Source organism: Mchenga conophoros, linkage group LG22 (genome assembly GCF_057382185.1).
Source record: "Mchenga conophoros isolate Kocher_MC1m ecotype Shallow Benthic linkage group LG22, M_conophoros_male_GT1.1, whole genome shotgun sequence".
Taxonomy (NCBI): domain Eukaryota; kingdom Metazoa; phylum Chordata; class Actinopteri; order Cichliformes; family Cichlidae; genus Mchenga; species Mchenga conophoros.
This window is the reverse complement of record NC_140546.1, coordinates 31326495-31345339: the sequence shown is the minus strand read 5'-3', so window position 1 is coordinate 31345339 and position 18845 is coordinate 31326495. Positions and strand designations below refer to the sequence as shown.

The window sequence follows — 18845 nt, the reverse complement described above, 5'->3', positions numbered from 1 at the left end:
TTTCCATAGCTGTATAAAATGATGTGGAGTCAAACAGCAGCGTAAGCTCAGAGAAAAGCAACTAGAGTTCATGCTGAGGTTTGAAATCAAAGCAGATAAATGAATAATGTTTTTCTATTCACTGCATCAGCAGGCTGTGAAAAGTTCGCTTTATTATCCTGTAGGAAATGTAGAACATCACACAGGTCCAATCGCAGCACGCTGAGACGAACATGAACACAGGAGAGGATCTACCTACAACACATGACATTAAAATACTGTTCAATATTTTATCTTCATCAAAGTGGTTTTTTTTTACTGTTTTACCTCAAATTAATGAATTGATTTCCATGTGAGTGAAATAAGTCTTTGATCCTTAAGCAAAATATTTCTTAGAATTTGTTGGAGAAACCCTCGATGGAAGCGTTTCTCGTAGTTGATCGCCAGGTTTGCACATATCAGTTTCAGCTCCCTCCACAGATTTCCTGTAGGACTGAGATCGGGAGACTGGCTCCATGACTTTAATGTGCTTATTTTTTAGCCATTTTGTTGGCTTGAGGGTATGTTTTGGGTCACTGTCACGCTAGAAGGCCCATGTAAGGCCCATCTTCAGTGTTCTGGCTGAGGGTAAGAGGTTCTCCTCCAAGACTTTACAGGGCATGGCTCCATCCACTGGTACCTCCATGAATGAATGAATGTTACCATGTAGCCTCAGCAGAAAAACAGCTGCAAAGCTGTGCTTGACAGCGGGGATAGTAGTCTTTGGCTCATACTTACCATTTGTCTTCCTCTAAACATGGCAGGTCAAATTGATGCCAGTTTATTTGATTTCGGTTTCATTCGACCACATTGCATGGTTCCAGACCGAGGGCAATTGATGCTCATTTTATATTTCTTCTATTTCAGATTAATCACATCAACCTTTGTCACCTTCTCACTAAGCCTCTTGCTGATGTTCTTGTAGCCCATTACAGTCGTGTGAAGTTCTACAGTCTTGTCACATATTGATAACAATTAGTTTTTCTACTGTCCAAGCACATTTGATGAGGAAGCATTACCTTTTTTCTTATAAATGGCAAATGAACTGTGTGTTTTTCTACACTACTGGAGCACTCGAAGCATTTATAAGCATGCCTCATTCACCTACTCAGACCTATTCAAACAAACACTTTTTTCTATGTCTAAGTGCTTTCTATGTAACATTCACACTGGGATGAATTCTTGATAGGACTACTTGGGGTTCAGTATCTCTCCAAAGATCATCTTCTGAAAATAACAGCAAAATTGTTTGTTTGTTTGTAAAAACAATCTACCTACAAATCAGTGCTGTTGAAGCAAGAAGTCTTGCTTTTTCACATTTCTGATTGAGTTTTGCAGTGATGCCTGAATGCCTGCTGTTGTTGCTGAATCAGACTTGTGTCATCACTCGCTGATCACACAGACAAACGTGTTGCTTCTTCGTTGCTTCTTTGCACATCTTTTCTCATCTTCAGAAACTCTTTGACTCTAATTACATATTTGTTGTGTTCAGTTCATAACCCTTTGCTTTACGTAACATGGGTATTTGCACACATAAACCAGATATGTATAGCAAAGGCCTGTGATCCTGTTTGCTGAGAATGACTGGACTGGACCCAAGGCAGTGGAGCTGATGTAGAGAGACTCGGAATATCGTCACAACAAATTAAGAGTTGGACCCCTCCAGCTATCCTCAGTTTCCTCTTCTATTTGTGGGGCCAATCAGTCTGAAACAGGTCGTTTTCTCCCGGGGTGGGGTTCAGAGAGCGTCACCTCTACAGCAACTCAAAAAAGTGGTTCTGACAGGAGCAGTTTATTGAGCATGACACTGCACCCCAGGGTGGCTAAAAAAGTACAGAGAGAATAAATTCAAGCTATATAGGAAGATGGCAAACCACGAACGAATAACATGTCAAATAAGGATTTATTTAGTCGTGAAAATCCTACATTTCTAGCCAAGTAAATGAAACATTAAAGCATTTGCAGCAAGAGTTTGGCCACCAGACTGCATTTGCTGATGTGTAGTCTTCATTAACGATGTTTTTTGATGTTCACTGTTTTGCTGAATCTGATGAGGCCCCTCCCCGATTATCTAAAAATTCTAAATATAATATTTTGCTCATAAGTTTACATACACTGCCAGAATTCATGATTTCTTAACCATTTTTCAGAGCATATAAATCATAACAACGAAAAAAACTTTAATTTCACTCATGGTTAGTTGTTGGCTGAAGCCATTTATTGTCAAATAACTGTGTTTACTCTTTTTAAATCATAATCACTACACAAACTACCCAAATGACTCTGATCAAAAGCTTACATACCTCAGTTCTTAATACTGTGTTTTGCCCCCTTTAACATCAATCACATCTTTAAGTCTTTTCTGGTAGTTGTGAATGCTGCTTTTTTATCTTCTCAGATGGTAAAGCTTCCCATTCTTCCTGGTAAAAAGCTTCCAGTTCCTATAAATTCTTGGGCTGTCTTGCATGAACTCAGATTGGTTCAGTGATAATGAGATGGCCACTCCAGAACATTCGCTTCATTTTGCTGTAGCCAGTCAGAGGTCGACTTGGCCTTCTGTTTTGGATCATTCACATGTTGCAATGCACAGCTTCCGAGCTGATGAGTGCAAATTTTTCTCCAGTATTTTTTTTTTTTGATAACTTACTGCACTCATATCGCCATCACTTCTGACTAAATTCCCTGTGCCTATGTAGCTCACACATCCCTGAAACATTAGTGATCCACCAACAAGTTTCACAGTAGGAGTGGTGTACCTTTCATTACAGGCCTTGTTAAATCCTCTCCAAATGTAGTGTTTATGGTTTTGGCCATAAAGTTCCATTTTCGTCTCATCACTCCAAATGACTTTGTTCCAGAAGGTTTGATGCTCGTCTCTGTGCTGTTTGGCATTTTGTAAGTGGAACACTTACAAAATGTTGTTTATTGTGTTTATTGTGCATCAAGGGCAGGGATAGCTCAGTAGGTAGAGTGGTGGCCCCGTGATTGGAAGGTCGGGGGTTCGATTCCCCTGAACAGCTACCCTGAGGTACCCCTGAGCAAGGTACCGTCCCTACACACTGCTCCAATGGCTGCCCACTGCTTCACTGAGTGAATGGGTTAAATGCAGAGAGGGATTTTCCCCACGGGGACCAATAAAGTACACTTTCTTTCTTCTTGAAACAGCCACACCACATTTTTTTCAGAGAGTCCTGTATTTCACCTGAAGTTATTTCTGGGTTTTTCTTTGTATCCTGAACAGTTTTTCTGACAGTTGTGGCTGAAATTTTAGTTGGTCCACCTGACCATGCATTGGTTTCAACAGAACCCCTAATTTTCTACTTTGCAATTAGAGTTTGAACACTGCTGATTGTTTTGACATTTTCTTATACCCCTTTCCTGTTCTATAGAGTTCAGCTACCTTTTCCCGCAGATTCTTTGACAATTCTTTTGCTTTACCCACGACTTTGAATCCAAAAAACATCAGTACAGCAGCACTGGAGTCTGTCAGGAGTCCAGAAAGTCACTGACCTTTTATACACACCCACCAATTACAAGCAAACAGATCACAGGTGAAGATGTTTATCTTTAATAGCCATTCTTACCTTTTTGTTTCAAGTCGTGTGCATGTTATTAGACCAAATCACCAGGCTGTGTAACCATTGATCAGGGTCATTTGGGTAGTTTGTGTAGTGATTACTATTTAAAACGAGTAAACACAGTTGTTTGACAATAAATGGCTTGAGCCAACCACTAACCATGAGTGACATTAAAGTTTTTGTGTTATGATTCATATTCTCTGAAAAATGGTTGAGACGTCATAAATTCTGCCAGGGTATGTAAACTTATGAGCACAACTGCATGAGCAGTGATCATAATTATCATAATAACCCCCTCCCAAATAAAGTTAAGCTTCTCTGCCTATTATATCAGTCCTGCATACATATTAGTTTTTGTCTATCTGCCGAAATACAGTATTGGTATTAAAATAAACCAACATCTTAATATTTTAAATGGTAGTGGCATATTATCTTAGTAAGGACTCAGAAATATCTAAATATATCAAATATTTAAATTTAGTGTTTCTGAGGAAAAAAAATAATGGCCAATTTCACCAAATATCAGTACTGGTATCAGTCTTAAAAATCCTCTGTCCATTAAGCTCTAGTTTTACTGCAATCAGAACAGACTCGAATTTCTCAAATAAACACTGGACATTCGTGTAATGTAAAGTCTGTCTCATAGACCACAGAAAACTCAAAGGGTTCACATCAGTTTCCTTTTGCAGCTGTTTAATAACGGCAGGGTTAAAGAGCTGCAGGTAAAGCAGCTGCCTGTGAGCAAAGACTGATTTTTCAGTTTTTAGCTCAACATACTCAAGACAGCCACAAACTTGGGGTCAAGATCACATGTTTTAAGATCGCTCACCGCCCACATCTCCAAGCAGAGCTTTGTTGACAGTTTCAATTATATTTCATCGCTGAGAAGAAGGGCAGAGCGTCTTCTCGTAGCATGTACACAAAAACATTTTTGTTCAAATATCCTGTCTGATGGTATTCATGATATCTCTGAAAGAGACTGCAGAGCCCTCACATCTTGAAGTGAGGTTAAATAGGTTTAGCTTTAGGGTAAGAAGGCAGCTGATAGTAGAGAAAAGTGTGTGGGTTGTTCTTGTGATCAGCTATGAATGTAGAAAAGCAAGCTTGCCGAGCATTGCGGGGTACTCTGCTAAGCTTAGTTGTTCTTTTAGAACGACCCTGTACACATCCAGCTTAGTTTTTCAGTCTCTTTATCCCCTTAAAAATGAAAAGCTGTAACTAGTCCTTCCAATAAAACTCAACAAGAGTTAGTTCAGTCCCAATTCTAATTAGACACAAAAAGACACAAATAAAACCTGTTTCTTTTTAAGGTGTAGGATCTTCAAAACTCAAAACATCTGTTTAAAGTCTTGTAGCTTTAGATGTTTGAGAAAAAACTAGATGAGGAAGTTATTCATTCCTTTATTGGAAAAAGAACATTAATATCGATTAAAACGTATCTAAAACGTATTTATGTATTTATTTATTTATGTATTTATTTATTTATTTTTTCCTTGTATGCTGTGACTTTTTGTTCGTACACTCATGTGGACACTGATGGCCCTCCTGGCATTTCCCCAAGCCAGAGCAGAGGTTCATATCTAAAACAAAATATCTCACCTACTTTTACACAGAAGGACCTTATAGCTATCTTTATTTAATTTAGGGGTTTTTATTATAAGCCTCACTTTGTTTTTTGGCACCATCATTCTTATGGCAGTGCTCACAATACCACACTAAACATAACGGCCGCTGCCAGAGGTGGGACCAAGTCATTGTTTTGCAAGTCTCAAGTAAGTCTCAAGTCTTTATCCTCAAGTCTCAAGTCAAGTCTCAAGTAATGTCAGGCAAGTCAGAGTCGAGTCTCAAGTCACTGGTGTAAAAGTCCGAGTCAAGTCACAAGTCTGAAACTTTGAATTTCAAGTCCTTTCGAGTCTTTAAAAAAAAAAAAAACGAAAAAATAATGTTGCAGTTATGCTAAATGTAAATATTAGACCATGTAATTTTAAAATCTGTGTTTTTCTCAACACATGACAAAATAGTGAACTTAGAAAATATACACAAATTGTGAAATTGCACCTCTTTAAAATGCAGCTCAATTAAACCTAGCTCCAAGAATAATTTTCACCGACAGTTCTGAGATAAGCTGCATGTTATTCTTGGATGCGGTTGTAGGACCGGCTTTGAAATCGCATGACAAAAATATCATACACATTAAAAAAAACTGCATCACCAACGTAGCCTGGACAACATTTGCTAGTTAGATGAAGTCAGCTATCTCATCTTAGCATATTTATATGCATATTTATAATCATACGGTTCTTGGAGTGAGTGCATACACTCATGAAGTTTAGTAACTTCCGGTCACTGCAACAAGCCCAGGTACAGTTTACCGACGGATGGGTGCAGGACCTTGAAATGCACCGTGTAGAACGAAAGACCATCGTACGTATCATAAGTTTACCAGTCTCACAAATCGTCGTCATAAATACACATTCCTTAACCGTTTATTAATAGGACCTTTGAGATCAACGGTAATTAATTAGCAGTGGAAATAATTTCTGGTACCCATCACAGAAATGTAGCAGTGACAATAATATTGTATGCTGTAATCGTACTGGGCAATTAGTGATACAAAACAACAGTTTTATCCTGTGAATAAAAGTATATGTTTTTGTCAATGTACCATAATAACAGAAGCGAAACACAATATTGTGTCAGGACAATTCACTATTTATGCACAATAAACAAAGGAGCATAGCGCGACAATTTCTGTTCAGCGCCAGACTTGCTTGTAACCTATATCACCAATTATGTTAAGAAAAATGACGTATTAACTACAACAGCAGACTGACCTTTGTGGAACTGCTTGGAGCAGACTAACCTGTGAGCTGGAGTGTTCTGGGACGTTATATTTGATCTTTTAATGGCTGCAATCCAGACCATCCGTCGCGTCTTTGTTACTTTGGAAACATGGCTCGAACAATTTCTCTTCAACGACGTAATCCGATAACAACCGATCTCTTTACCCGTCGGCTTCCCGTGGCTGTCATGCGACCGGCTATTGCAGTTAATGATACAACAGCTTCTTGACATTTTTGTGTTTCTTTTTATCGCTGTGTAACTGATTTCAATTGAAAGCCTGCGTGCGCTAGTACCGCTTGCCACGAGTTCCCAGAATCCTTTGCGGTTCTACCCATGAATGACGTCACATTTTCAATCTCTATATAATATGCATGTTAAATTTTATATTTGGGGTAAAATATCAAGTCTTTTCAAGTAAACCGGTTCAAGTCCAATTCAAGTCCCAAGTCATTGGTGTAAAAGTCCAAGTCAAGTCACAAGTCTTAGAACATTTTTTCAAGTCAAGTCTAAAGTCATAAAATTAATGACTCGAGTCTGACTCGAGTCCAAGTCATGTGACTCGAGTCCACACCTCTGGCCGCTGCATTATCGATGTACACCGTCATCGTAGAAACATCCCAGATGGACATAACAAACCATGCAGTAAATATATATTCGCTGCATGTTGATATTAACGTACTTGGCCATTTAAAATGGATGTAGCATAATATGGATGTTAAACTTTGAACAGAGCATTTGGCCGCTGTCATCTCAGCTTTTTGAAAACAGATGTATGGACTCTGCATACTCAATCGTGCACTGGCGAAAAGTTTGCTCCAGACTTAAGTGAATCCTTTTTTTAAAATCATCCTTTCAACACTAATAGGGCTAGCATTTCTAAAATGCATATCATCTTGTATTCAGTAAGACTAGAAACCATTGATTTAGGACAGCAAACTCATCAGGATAGTGCTGATTTAGGGAATGGATCAAGAAAGCCAAGCTGCCTTTTACTCTCTGTGGATCCAGAGGAGCTGGCCCCTGTTGACCATTAGAGAAAACACAGGCTCCATTTTCTTTTATCTTTTATACATTATCTATGGATCTAAGTGGTTTTAAATTTATCAGATGTGCTCCCTATAATCCACCACACAGAACACCCTAAACATGTATACGGGGCAGGAGGTAGTGAAATGAATGATTTTGGACACTTAGTCTAATTTTTAACTTTAGCCAACTCGTTCTCATCCCAGGTCGTCACATACCGCCGGTATGTTGCACATTCGGAGGCATGAGAGCCATTTGGACTGAATCTATACATGTTAATGTGTTTTATGCGCTGATCATAAATCACTTTGGAAAACACCATCTGATAGGGTCAAGGTTAGGGTTAGGGCTGGAATAGATGGCTGTAGCATGTGTTACCGCCGCGAGCGTTACTGTGAGGCGCGTCGGGACGTGATAAATCGTCGGTATGTTATGGGATGGGATGAGGATGCTCTGGCTTTAGCACATTGATCCAGTAGTTCTCAATTCCAGAGCAATTCTAATTTAATAAAACAGGACATCCAACATCCCCAATAGGTTGAGGTATCACAGCTCAAGTTACAGTTACAGCCTTTTATTTTTAATAAAAAAAGGCTTTTGTCACACCAGGTGACCTTCAACCCCAAATATTGGAAATATTGAAAGTAAAAGAGTCACCTTTCTCTCTGTCCCTCTTCAGAAATAATAAGTGAAGAAGACAGAGAACTCTTGAAATATGAATTGCTCTTTTACCTCCAACTGCTCATGAAAATACAATTTACATGAGTCTTTGCATAAATATGCCATCCTCGCATCACTGATGCATTTGCCTTCCCACATCCACTCAGCCTCCGTCTTTGTTAAAGGCCTGAAGCAGACGTCTGTTTTGACTGACACCGAACCTTCACCTGACCGGCTGCTAAATCACTGATGATTACCCTCTGGATGACTTTTTGGCCGCTGAAAGCCCTGCTCGAAATTATGAGCACCGTTGAGTTTCTTGCCAGCAGTATAGGTGCAGCAATCATCTCTGAGAAAATTATTTCATAATCTAGAATGACGCAAACTGCAATAATCACAGAAAGAGTGCTTCTCACGGCATAATCACATATGTACCACTCAGGGGAAGCAGCACAGAGTACCTATTAGATTATGACTCATGGAAGCTGATGGTTTTGTCCAGCCAGGTTTTGTCTCACTTAATAACAGATCCTTTGTTATGGATTCAATACCTAATGTTCATAATTGAAACTGGCAAACCAGTATGGGATGCTTTCCACACTGTGAATTATAAATGGGCTAAATGGGTTGGCTTTCCGTAACCCAAAGCCTATTATTTATGTACACTGCTTTGAAAGCTTAAAAAATGCACTTGCGCGACTGTTCATTTTGAACCGGAATATTTTGGAGATCCAGCTTTGCAGATCAGACCGGGAAAGAGATGCAAAGGCAGAAATGAGCCTTGCAGCACTGACCCACCTACACTGCACTCACTGTAAGTTTGATCAAAGTACATTTTGTAGCTAAAAGAAAAACACTAAGGCTGCAGCAACTGATGATTGTGATTCAACTGAATCTATAATACTCTTCTTTATACTGTTACAGTGGCACAGGATCATATTAAACATGGGAAAAGCGTCAAATAATGAGGTATATGTATGCAAAAGAAACCCCTGTGAGCCAGAAGCTCAGGCTGCTGACAATTCTAGACGCTCCATTTCAGCTCCTTGGATTTATGTAGAACTCTCTGTTGCCAGATCCAGCCAATCAGAAGAAAGCTGGTTTAAAGTGAGAGGGAAGGAAACTAAAATGATTTTTTCTGGCAATGGAAGAACCCAAAGGGTAGCATCAAAGCCCAGTATGGCTTAAAAAGGGTTACATTTAAACTGAGAATAGTGCAAAGCTACTCTTTGAGCTCTACTACTAGAGCTCAAAGATGAATGTACGGAGCTGTCCAACTTCAACAACAATTAATCAATTATTTGGCAGTGTTTGTGTGGCTGTTGTTCTACCTGTAAACACGATAGGTTAAAAGGTTTTGAATACCAATAAAACTTTGTGGGGTCATGTTCACAGTCCATAAAAAGTTGCCTTACATCAAGGTCTTCAAGGTCAACATGATTCATGATTTATTTGTTGAAAACTGACAAAAAGTTTTATATTGTTAGCCTTACAAGTGTGGTGCGATTGTCAACATACAGTAAACATGTCATGTCAACTTTGACCTCGGGTCAGAGGTCAAGTTTTCTGAAAATCTCGTGAATGTGATCACTTGAGAATTTTGAAATTCATATTATAGGTGGAGACTGGGAGACTGAGGGGTATCTCTGGCCGCCAGTATTTTTTCAGCTCATTGCATCATCATTCCTGTGATGTTCCTGAGGGGGCTTCTATAAGTGTCCTTGAGGTGCTTAGTGGCAGTACTACAGGGTGCATTCTTTCATTTAGAGATGCTTTCATGCACATTAAATCATTACCTTGTAATTATTTTGGATCTTTTGATTGCCATGACTTGGAAAAACAATTTTCAGAAGCCAGAAATTGCGTATGTGCAGGCACAGAGTTTAGATTAGGGACACTTACACCTCAGCAGCTTAAGAGGGGAAAAAAACACAGTTGTGTCCATTGACTGCACTCAATTATTTTGACTCACAAGCACACAATGTGGTCAGCCTAGCTGCTTGCTACAGCCAGCAGCCTTCCATTCTTCTGCTCAAATTATTAGTAATTGATGAACCACCTGCACAGCCAAATTTTAGGGAGCTCTTTTATTTATTTATTTTTAATCTTTTTCATGTAAAAAATGACAAACGCTCACACACTGGGGCAACTGAACACCAAACAAGTGGTGGTCAAGATTTCAGGCTGCAGGGCCAACAGCTGAAACAAACTGTGATGCAGTAAATTCTCCTTTTCATGCAACATTTTGATTGTGTTGTCTTTTGTGCATCTGTAGAGTGTTAGCCACACTGTATCAGTGCTGAGGTTTTGGATCTAACTTTTAGCTTTATTCTGTGTATTCTCTGTCAGGAGGCATCTAATAGCAACACAGCAGACTTAAAAGTGTCTTTTTTGAGCAGCGTGTTTTGCTCTGTGCTTTTTACTTATGCGTTATTTATAATGGAATCAATCATGGGCCTGTTTTTCTCTTTTAAAAAAAGTTGCTCCAGTTGCTTTCATACAAGTCCGTCCAAATCCTCTCAAATTTTACATCATTACTACTTTTTATAGAAGTTTAATAAGTACGTGACCGTTTCAATTTGAAAATGAAACCTTCCCTTTGAGCCCAACACTCCGTGTCAATCAGCTAATTCAAAGGACTGGATTTCTCAAAGCATGAGATAGGGAGGGGAAGATAATGGGTTGAATAAATTGCTGCAATGGAAAGTATCTATTTGATGGTGGGGCCAGTTAGGATGGAGATGGAGTTTAGGGAACAAACATCGGGGGGGGGGGGGGAGAAGAAGCTGCCTAGTTCCACATAATGAATATTCCCATTATGTTCCTTAACAAAGAACACAAGCAGAGCAGCAGCTTTCTACCTTCCATCTATCATGTCCCAAGAATCTGCAGGCTTCTCTGCTCCTTCTGTTAGCTCAACCTTCAGCTGGAGGAGGAGGAGGAGGAAGGCTAATGAGGGAAATAAGTTGGTGGAACTGTTTGCTTTCAGGGTGAACTTGATAAACCAACATATTTTTAATAGGCAAGACAATAGCCATGTTCCCCACCGCACAGGAAGGGTGGGGCGTGCTTTAACACACAGATTTACATTTCAGGGGAAAGAAACATTTGCATCCCTTTATAGCAGGTTAATGATCCCAGCAGGAGGAGGTGCTGGCATGTTTATACAGGCAATCCACACAGGAAAAACAAGAAAAAAAAGAATGGGGGTGCTTCTTTTTTTTGAAGCTTCTCTTCTAGTCACGGTGCAACTCCATTGCTCAAATATTGACAGAAAAATCAAATAGTCTTCCTCTTGAGATGACAGGTCAAGGTTTGGTGCTCGTTAACCCTGCTCTAGAGCACATTTAAAGCAGGAGGCTGCTGGGAAGAGGCTCCTTAAAGGCAAGGTGACTATTTAATATGCATGAAAACATATTTAAATTAAAGAAAGCAGGCCGTAGTACTCCTTGTGCTGCCTAAAGGAATTACCTAATAATAGCATAACAGGAAGAGATGCAACTAAGCACCTTAACGACACTTCTGGAAGTCCCTTCAGGAACATTACAGAAATTATAATCTAATGGAGAAAAAAAATTGGAGGATATTATGAATGTATTCGTTGGACCTAGTATCCTCTGTAGCCACTTTACTGCTCGCTATAGAATAATTAATGGGATAGTCCAGTGAAATGGAGGAAGTTTGTCATATTTGTGAGTTTAAAAGAGGAAAAGCCGGCAGTGCCTCTCTTATTCTTCAGTCAATATTTGAGCGCTTGCATGTCTAAGACTGACTATGCTGTCTCTACCGAGGCAACAAATAAAAACAAAACAAAAAAACAACCTGTAATGTGATGTTTTGCAGTTGTCAGACTTACCCGGTGTGTCGCTGGGCTTGCGTCCATCTGTTTCAGCCCGCTCGCACGTACGCGCCCCTCCGCGTGCAGCATGCCTGTAAGTTTCCCACGCAGATGGTCTGGGACATTGTAGTGAGAACGAAGCACCGAGCTTCACACACAGCCCGCACCGGCGTTTCAAGGCTTCTCAAAGTCACCGGTTTGAACGATCGAAAACGATCTGCGTTAAAATTCAATCATGTGGTCCAGCGGAGACGCCAGGGGACGCAGAAATGCTCCACACCCGCGAAGACTCTGTCCGGGCTGTCCCCGTCTCTTCATCATCAGAGGCGACGTGGCAGATGTTGCGGAGAAGCGTGTGCGTGTGTGTGTTTGTGTGCGTGTGGCTCAGAACAGGTGAAGAGCTGTGTGCAGCTCTCCGACGGCCACGCCGCTGCGCTCCGTCTGCTCAGGTGCGTCCGGATCTGCGCGCTCCGCGGTGCGCTCTGACTAACTGCGCGCCTGGGAGAGCAGGACCGCTTCTCACAGCGTCAGGGGGGAGTGTTTGGTATCTTTTCCCCTTCCCCTTCGCTTGTGATAAGATTAAACTCTCATCATTTCTTTTCTTTCCATGGGAATGTTTTAGTTTACATTTGAAATAAGAATTCAATTTTCTTTGGTTTGTTTTTAGGATCCCAGCACATCTAATGCCTTAATTTAGAATCTTTTCTTTAACATTTAGGTATTGATCAAAATGTATTTATTTATTTATGTATTTTAGGACCTCTGATTCTCATCTTTGTTGTCTGATATGAATTAAAAAAGCTTCCCAATGCAGCGGAAAACTGAAAGAAGTAGCCAATAAAGTGAATAAAGTTCAACGTCTTTGCGCTTTGGCCCTTCGAGAGGCAGACGCACCCAGCTGATTCAGTGGGTGTGGCTTTGCGGAGCTGAAAGACAGCCTTTAACAACACCAGTACGTTCTGTCAACAGCTGAGTGCATTGAAAATGAGAGACAGCCGCCAGTAATTGCAGGACTCTGATTGATGCTAGAGCAAACAATGGGGATGGCGGCGGAAGAATCCATTTGCAGGATATCTGCTAACAGCTCGGGGTTAAAGCTGCTGTTGCTCTGACATTTAAAAAAACGACAGGCCTGAGATTTAAATAGGAGCAATTTTCACCTACTCAAAATGTAATCAAGTGCAGGCATTTGTTTTTAGCAGTGGCATGCTGGCTGCACAAACTACCCTTCAACAGGTGGCATTAAATTAGACTACCATATGGAATGGCTGCTCCGTGGCGGTGATAATGAAGTTAATATATAATTATTCTTTTAATTTGCTTTAAAAACTATTTTAAGATAAAGTAGATCATAAAATGTCAGACTGTGTGATCATAGCATTGTTAATGACCCGTATTGCTCTTTTTTGTAATCTAACTAATGAATTTATTGTTGTTTTTAGGTCGATCAGCCCACAGTTTTTAAACGGCGGGTATGCTACTCAAAAACTGTGCACAAAGTTTTTGTTTGGTTTTTTTTTCTTCATTTTTGTAACTTCTTTAACAAACAGATTAAGCAAAGGTGTATTTCTATTGTTGGGGTTAAACCATGGAATGATCCTGATATATGTGCAACTGATATTTTTTAATTTAAAAAGATACATATTTGTCTACAAATCTTTCAAGGTGATGTGATATGTGTTGTTGTTAATGATAAGCACATACAGCAGGCATATATATATGAGTACTGCTTTGGCATCAGCTTGTTCAGTAACTATTTATTATACAGGCAGTGAATTTCTATGAATAGTTTTACACGGTCTGTGTAATATCCAAAATTTAAATCAATATTAGCTGATGTCTGTGTGAGCCCATTGGTTGATGACTCAGGTGATATTTTTCTATACAGCCACTTGGCCATATGTAGTGCCTTAAACTTCAGCTGCTTTAGATTTCCCACAGTTTCTGTGCATCTGCAAGCTGCTTTGCATCCCACCCACACCCCAGCTTCACCTTTCATGTTGTGTCGTATCAGTTTAGATGATTTCCACATTTATTTCACCCATGCTGGAATCTGGCTGCTCTCTCAGACTCTGGCTGAGAGAGCATTTCCATGTATACATTTGGCTGTTCAGGAAGGTCCCTGAACCATCATTGCAGAAGACAATAACAATCTTGTTTTGACTAAAGTGGTGCTGAATCACATGATAATGCATAAAAATAAAACAATAACTGTTTAAAATTTAACTTCGTTATTTGGGATTTGCAACCTACGAAAGCCACTGAACATAATTCAGAACCACTCATAAAATAGTTTTTTCTTATTATATTCTTGTATTTCTTATTATTTTTTAATAAAATGTTATTTGTGCTGTGGTGATGCCAGCAGGGAAACTTAAAATTATTTCTAAAGTCTAACAAACTGATTAAATAAAACGATAAAACATTATTAAAATTGAAATTGAAAGCCTTTATTGTCATTAAATTGGAAACAGCTCTATAAAAGTGCACATGTGCTTATAGCACATTATAAAAACTATACAATAATAATTTAACTATACACTTACTATAAATATAAATACACAGAGACAGACAGGCAGAGAATATTTCAGTGCAGAAAACTTTTGTGAAAGTTTGAGTTGAGTATGGTGATGGCTTTGGGGAATAAGCTATCCCTGAGTCTGTTTGTTCTGGCTCTTACAGATCTATAGTGCCTGCCAGAGGGCAGTAGGTTGAAAAGATGGTAGCCGGGGTGGGCAGTGTCCTTTAAAATGTTTCTGGCCCTACTAAGACAACGGGAGTTGTAGACAGCAGACAAGGAGGGCAGGGGGCAGCTGATGAGTTTTTGTCCTGTGTTTATCACCCTCTGCAGTCTCTTCCTGTCTGCCTCCGTGCAGCTGGCGTGCCACACTGTCGCTGCATAGGTCAGCAGGCTCTCGATGGTGGATCTGTAGAAGGTCACCAGCAGCGGGGTGTGTAGTTGCTCCTTCCTGAGCACCCTTAGGAAGTGTAGCCGCTGCTTTCTTGAGGGCCGTGGTGTTAGCTGCCCAGGAGAGGTCTGCAGAGATGTAGACGCCAAGGAATTTGAAGGACTCCACTCGCTCTACACATTCTCCGTTGATGTGTAGGGGGCAGGGGCAGTTCTGTTAGATCCACACCATTCTCCCAGTCTCAGGACCTCATCTCTGTAAGCCGCCTCATTTCCCCCTGTGATCAGCCCCATCACTGTTGTGTCATCAGCAAATTTGACAATGATGTTCTCTGGGTGGGCTTAGTACACAGCCCTGGGGAGAGCCAGTGCTGAATGTGTGAGGGGAAGAGATGTGAGGACCCATTATTATTACATATGAAGTTTTGCAACTTTGCAGACTTATTGTGGTCTGTTGCAATCCACATGTAATTACAGCAGACTGATCATACTAACTGGAAAATGAGTTTGTCACCTCTGTTTTAAATAAACCTGAATGCCTCTTGTGTCATTAACTGTGCAAAGTTAAGCCAGTGAGACACCTAATGGTAACTGGAAATGACTCCAAATTGAGTCAGACTAATTGTACAGTAATAATGCTTACGGCAGCAAACAGATGAGAGCAAGCCAGTGAGTTAAACTGGACTTAGACTGGTTCGCTCTCAGTCCTGACAGATTGAGAGATTATCTGAGAAACCACATAATTATTCACGATTCTATGCAAAAAGGAGGTGAACAAGTTGGTGACAAAGGACTCATTTTTCCCATCATTACCGCTAATTTTGCTTTTATTTGACAAAAGCATGCAGTGGATTCTTAAACTCCCGGAGAGCAGCCATTTGGCTTTTCTACCTTTAAAACCCAGAGAGCAGCCAAATGGCTGGTAGGCTTTTAGCTAAGCTTTAGCTTCAGCCAAGTGGAAGCTAAATTGGCTAGTCATTCATATGTATATTAGGTTGTTACCTGGGAATTCTGGAGGGAGGGGAGTGGGGGTGTGTGATTAAGGGGGTGGGGGAGCTGCTAAAAGCTGTGCACTTCCTTTTGTGTTTCATCTTGATGCATTCTCAATCATCCAGGGAAATAAATCTCCAAAAGTCACCAACTTGGAGTGTTTCAGTTTGCCATCTTAGGGAGAAATCAACACACATGGGTGTATGTCCTTTGTTGCTGAGATTTATTGATAAAAACAGTACAAAAAACCAACCATTTGTACACATATTTACAAATGGCCTGCTGAGTGGTGCATGGAGCATGTTCATTGGTTCATGGACCTCCCTGAACTAATGGCATTTATTGCAATTGTCATCTTGCGGGGGATTAACAGGGTTCCATCTCTAAATGACTGCTGGTCAGCAAACCTGGGAAACCCACAGATAATTGGAACTATGGCACGAAACCGCTTCCAAGACATCATGCAACACCTACGCTTTGATGACAAGTCCACCCGCAGTGATCGAGCAAAGACTGATAAGTTCGCTGCAATTTCCAGTGTGTGGGGATCATTTGTCACCAACTGCATCACGTGCTACAACCCTGGTCTACATATCACCGTTGATGAACAGCTTTTCCCATCAAAGACTCGGTGCTGTTTCCTGCAGTATATTGCAAGTAAACCTGACAAGTTTGGGATCAAGTTTTGGGTGGCTTGCGACCTAAAATCCAAGTACATTTGCAATGTCTTCCCATATCTTGGCAAGGACCCCAATCGTCCCACTGGGGAGAGACTTTCTGAAAATGTAGTAATGAGGCTGATGGAACCATTCCTAGACAAGGGCAGAAATGTTACCACGGACAATTTTTTCACATCGCTTTCACTTGCGCAAAAACTTCTTAGACGGAAAACCACCATCCTCGGCACAGTCAACAAGATTCGCAGGGAAATTCCTCAATCCACTCAAACCCCCACTCCCCTCCCTCCAGAATTCCCAGGTAACAACCTAATATACATATGAATGACTAGCCAATTTAGCTTCCACTTGGCTGAAGCTAAAGCTTAGCTAAAAGCCTACCAGCCATTTGGCTGCTCTCCGGGTTTTAAAGGTAGAAAGGTAGAAGCCTGGGGATGCTACTGTTAAAAAATGACAAAGACTTGCTTTAAAGATTAGAGTCAAGAAACACCACTCAATTGGCATCGCTAATGAACACGCTGAAAAGAAAGTGTGCTGGTGTTTGTAAATAATCCTTGATCTCTGTTTTGGTTCTTTTGTGTTTCTCGTGCGCTTGCATACACGAGTGTCTTCGTCTTGCCTGGAGTGATTGTTCTTGTTTGTCGTGTTAGTCTTTGTTCTTCTGTTTACTTTCAGCTTCCTTTTGTAGTTTTTAGTGTTTTTATTTCATCCCTTTATTTTTGTTTCCTCTCTCATTATTTCCTAGATTGAATTCACCTCTGCTTTGTCATCCCTCTCCTTCGTGTCTATGTAGTCACCTACTGTCTTCCTTAGTCATTGTCAAGCTGTCGTCTGATGTTTCTTCATGTCGTCCATCATCCTCCTATGCTTCTCTTGTTGGTTGACTTGGTTTATTGGATTTCTTTCCCTCTGCTATAACTGTTCATCTCTGTTTGCTCACTATATAGTTTCATCAGTGATCTTTTTAGTTTACTATGTACTTTGTCAGCAGTTGGATCCACATAACTCTTTGTAACCAGTGCAAAAGAAATATTGAAATTGTGGTATCTTCTGCCTCCGCCTTGAGTTGGGATGGGAGAAAAGACAAAGGAGAGTTGATTTAAAGAGATCCTTTAAATTTGGGGAAATCTAATAGGGCTTTTTAAAAATACATTGTGTTATGCCTGCTTTTCACGGGATGTGAACTCTTCAAGCCCTTTCCCCTCCTTGTGCCTCCAACAAGGACTGTGTTTTTCTGTGTGTGTTTCATGAGCTAACTCTACCCACACAGAGGAATCAGATCCTCTTGGGCTCCTTTAGTCTGGTGACAGACATTTTTAATCTGCTTCCCATCCCTTGCATACATCTGTCTCTCTCAGCAGCCTGACTCCAAACTTTTCCTGTGTTTGAACTTGTTATTCAAGGTGCCTTCAGTTCACATCACTTGATGAGATGAAAATGGAAGGTTTCTGGTTGTTGTTGTTGTTGTTGAAAATCATATTTAATTTAACCATTTTGGGTCACACAGCTATTCTTGGTTTTTATCCTTTACATGAAAAGATTATGTAGTCAAGGAGGGTTAAAAGAATCAAAACACAGCTAGGAACAAAAAAAACCCCCATTGCAGTGGGTTTAGACCCTGAGAGATAACTATGAGCCACACTGATACAGCTATTAGCGGCACTCCACAAGCATCTGACACTGATGAATTACCATGCTCAAAATATGCTGCATCAGCCATGTGGATACATAATAAACTTAGACTTCATCATCTCAACTCCCCTCCGCGGGAGGATGAAGGGGCTTGGCCATGAGTAACGAGCTGCTAAACCTGTGATTATGGTCATGGCATGTTTCCAGCCTCGTGTCCTCTCAGGTCTCCAATGATACGGGAGGAAAACATGAAAGGATGAAAGGGAGCACAAGGCCTCGTTTTCTCCAGAGCGAGACTAAGAAGTGTTTACTGTTGGTTAATAACACTTGTTCCAACTAATGCGCGCAAAAGGTCTGTCTTTGGTTGTAAAGCCTCATTAGCCATGTTTTTATTTCAAGGCCACATAGGATTAGTTAGGCTGTTGAAAGCCTGTGTGTCCGTGGTTCCCAATCTTCATATCTTGGACATGTTCCCATTGAAAGATTGAGTTACAAATATTCTTTTTATATCAGCTACATTTCAGTGGATTTTGTTACAATATTATTATAATACTACAAGGTAGGTGGTTAGGGGTGTGACTCTGAAAGGTCCATTCAACATTGTTGTAGCCCGTAGATTCATCACTCAAAGGCAATTAACATTTATAAGATGCCACAACACTCCTGCTGCTGTA

The 18845-nt window shown here is 40.4% G+C and overlaps 1 protein-coding gene across 3 annotated transcripts in view; it reads right to left on the bottom strand.

The window, feature by feature from the left end:
• The window catches only part of kcng2 (potassium voltage-gated channel, subfamily G, member 2), a 46306-nt gene extending 33853 nt beyond the window's left edge, over positions 1-12453 (bottom strand). Inside the window, exon 1 of one of the 3 annotated variants that reach the window (XM_085262624.1) lies at positions 11983-12453. The gene's annotated coding sequence lies outside the window, so the exon portion shown is untranslated. Of the gene's footprint in view, positions 1-6430; positions 6671-11982 lie in introns of those variants that run through there. The other 2 variants (XM_085262625.1, XM_085262626.1) reach the window with 2 other exon arrangements.
• Positions 12454-18845: the final 6392 nt, after the last annotated feature.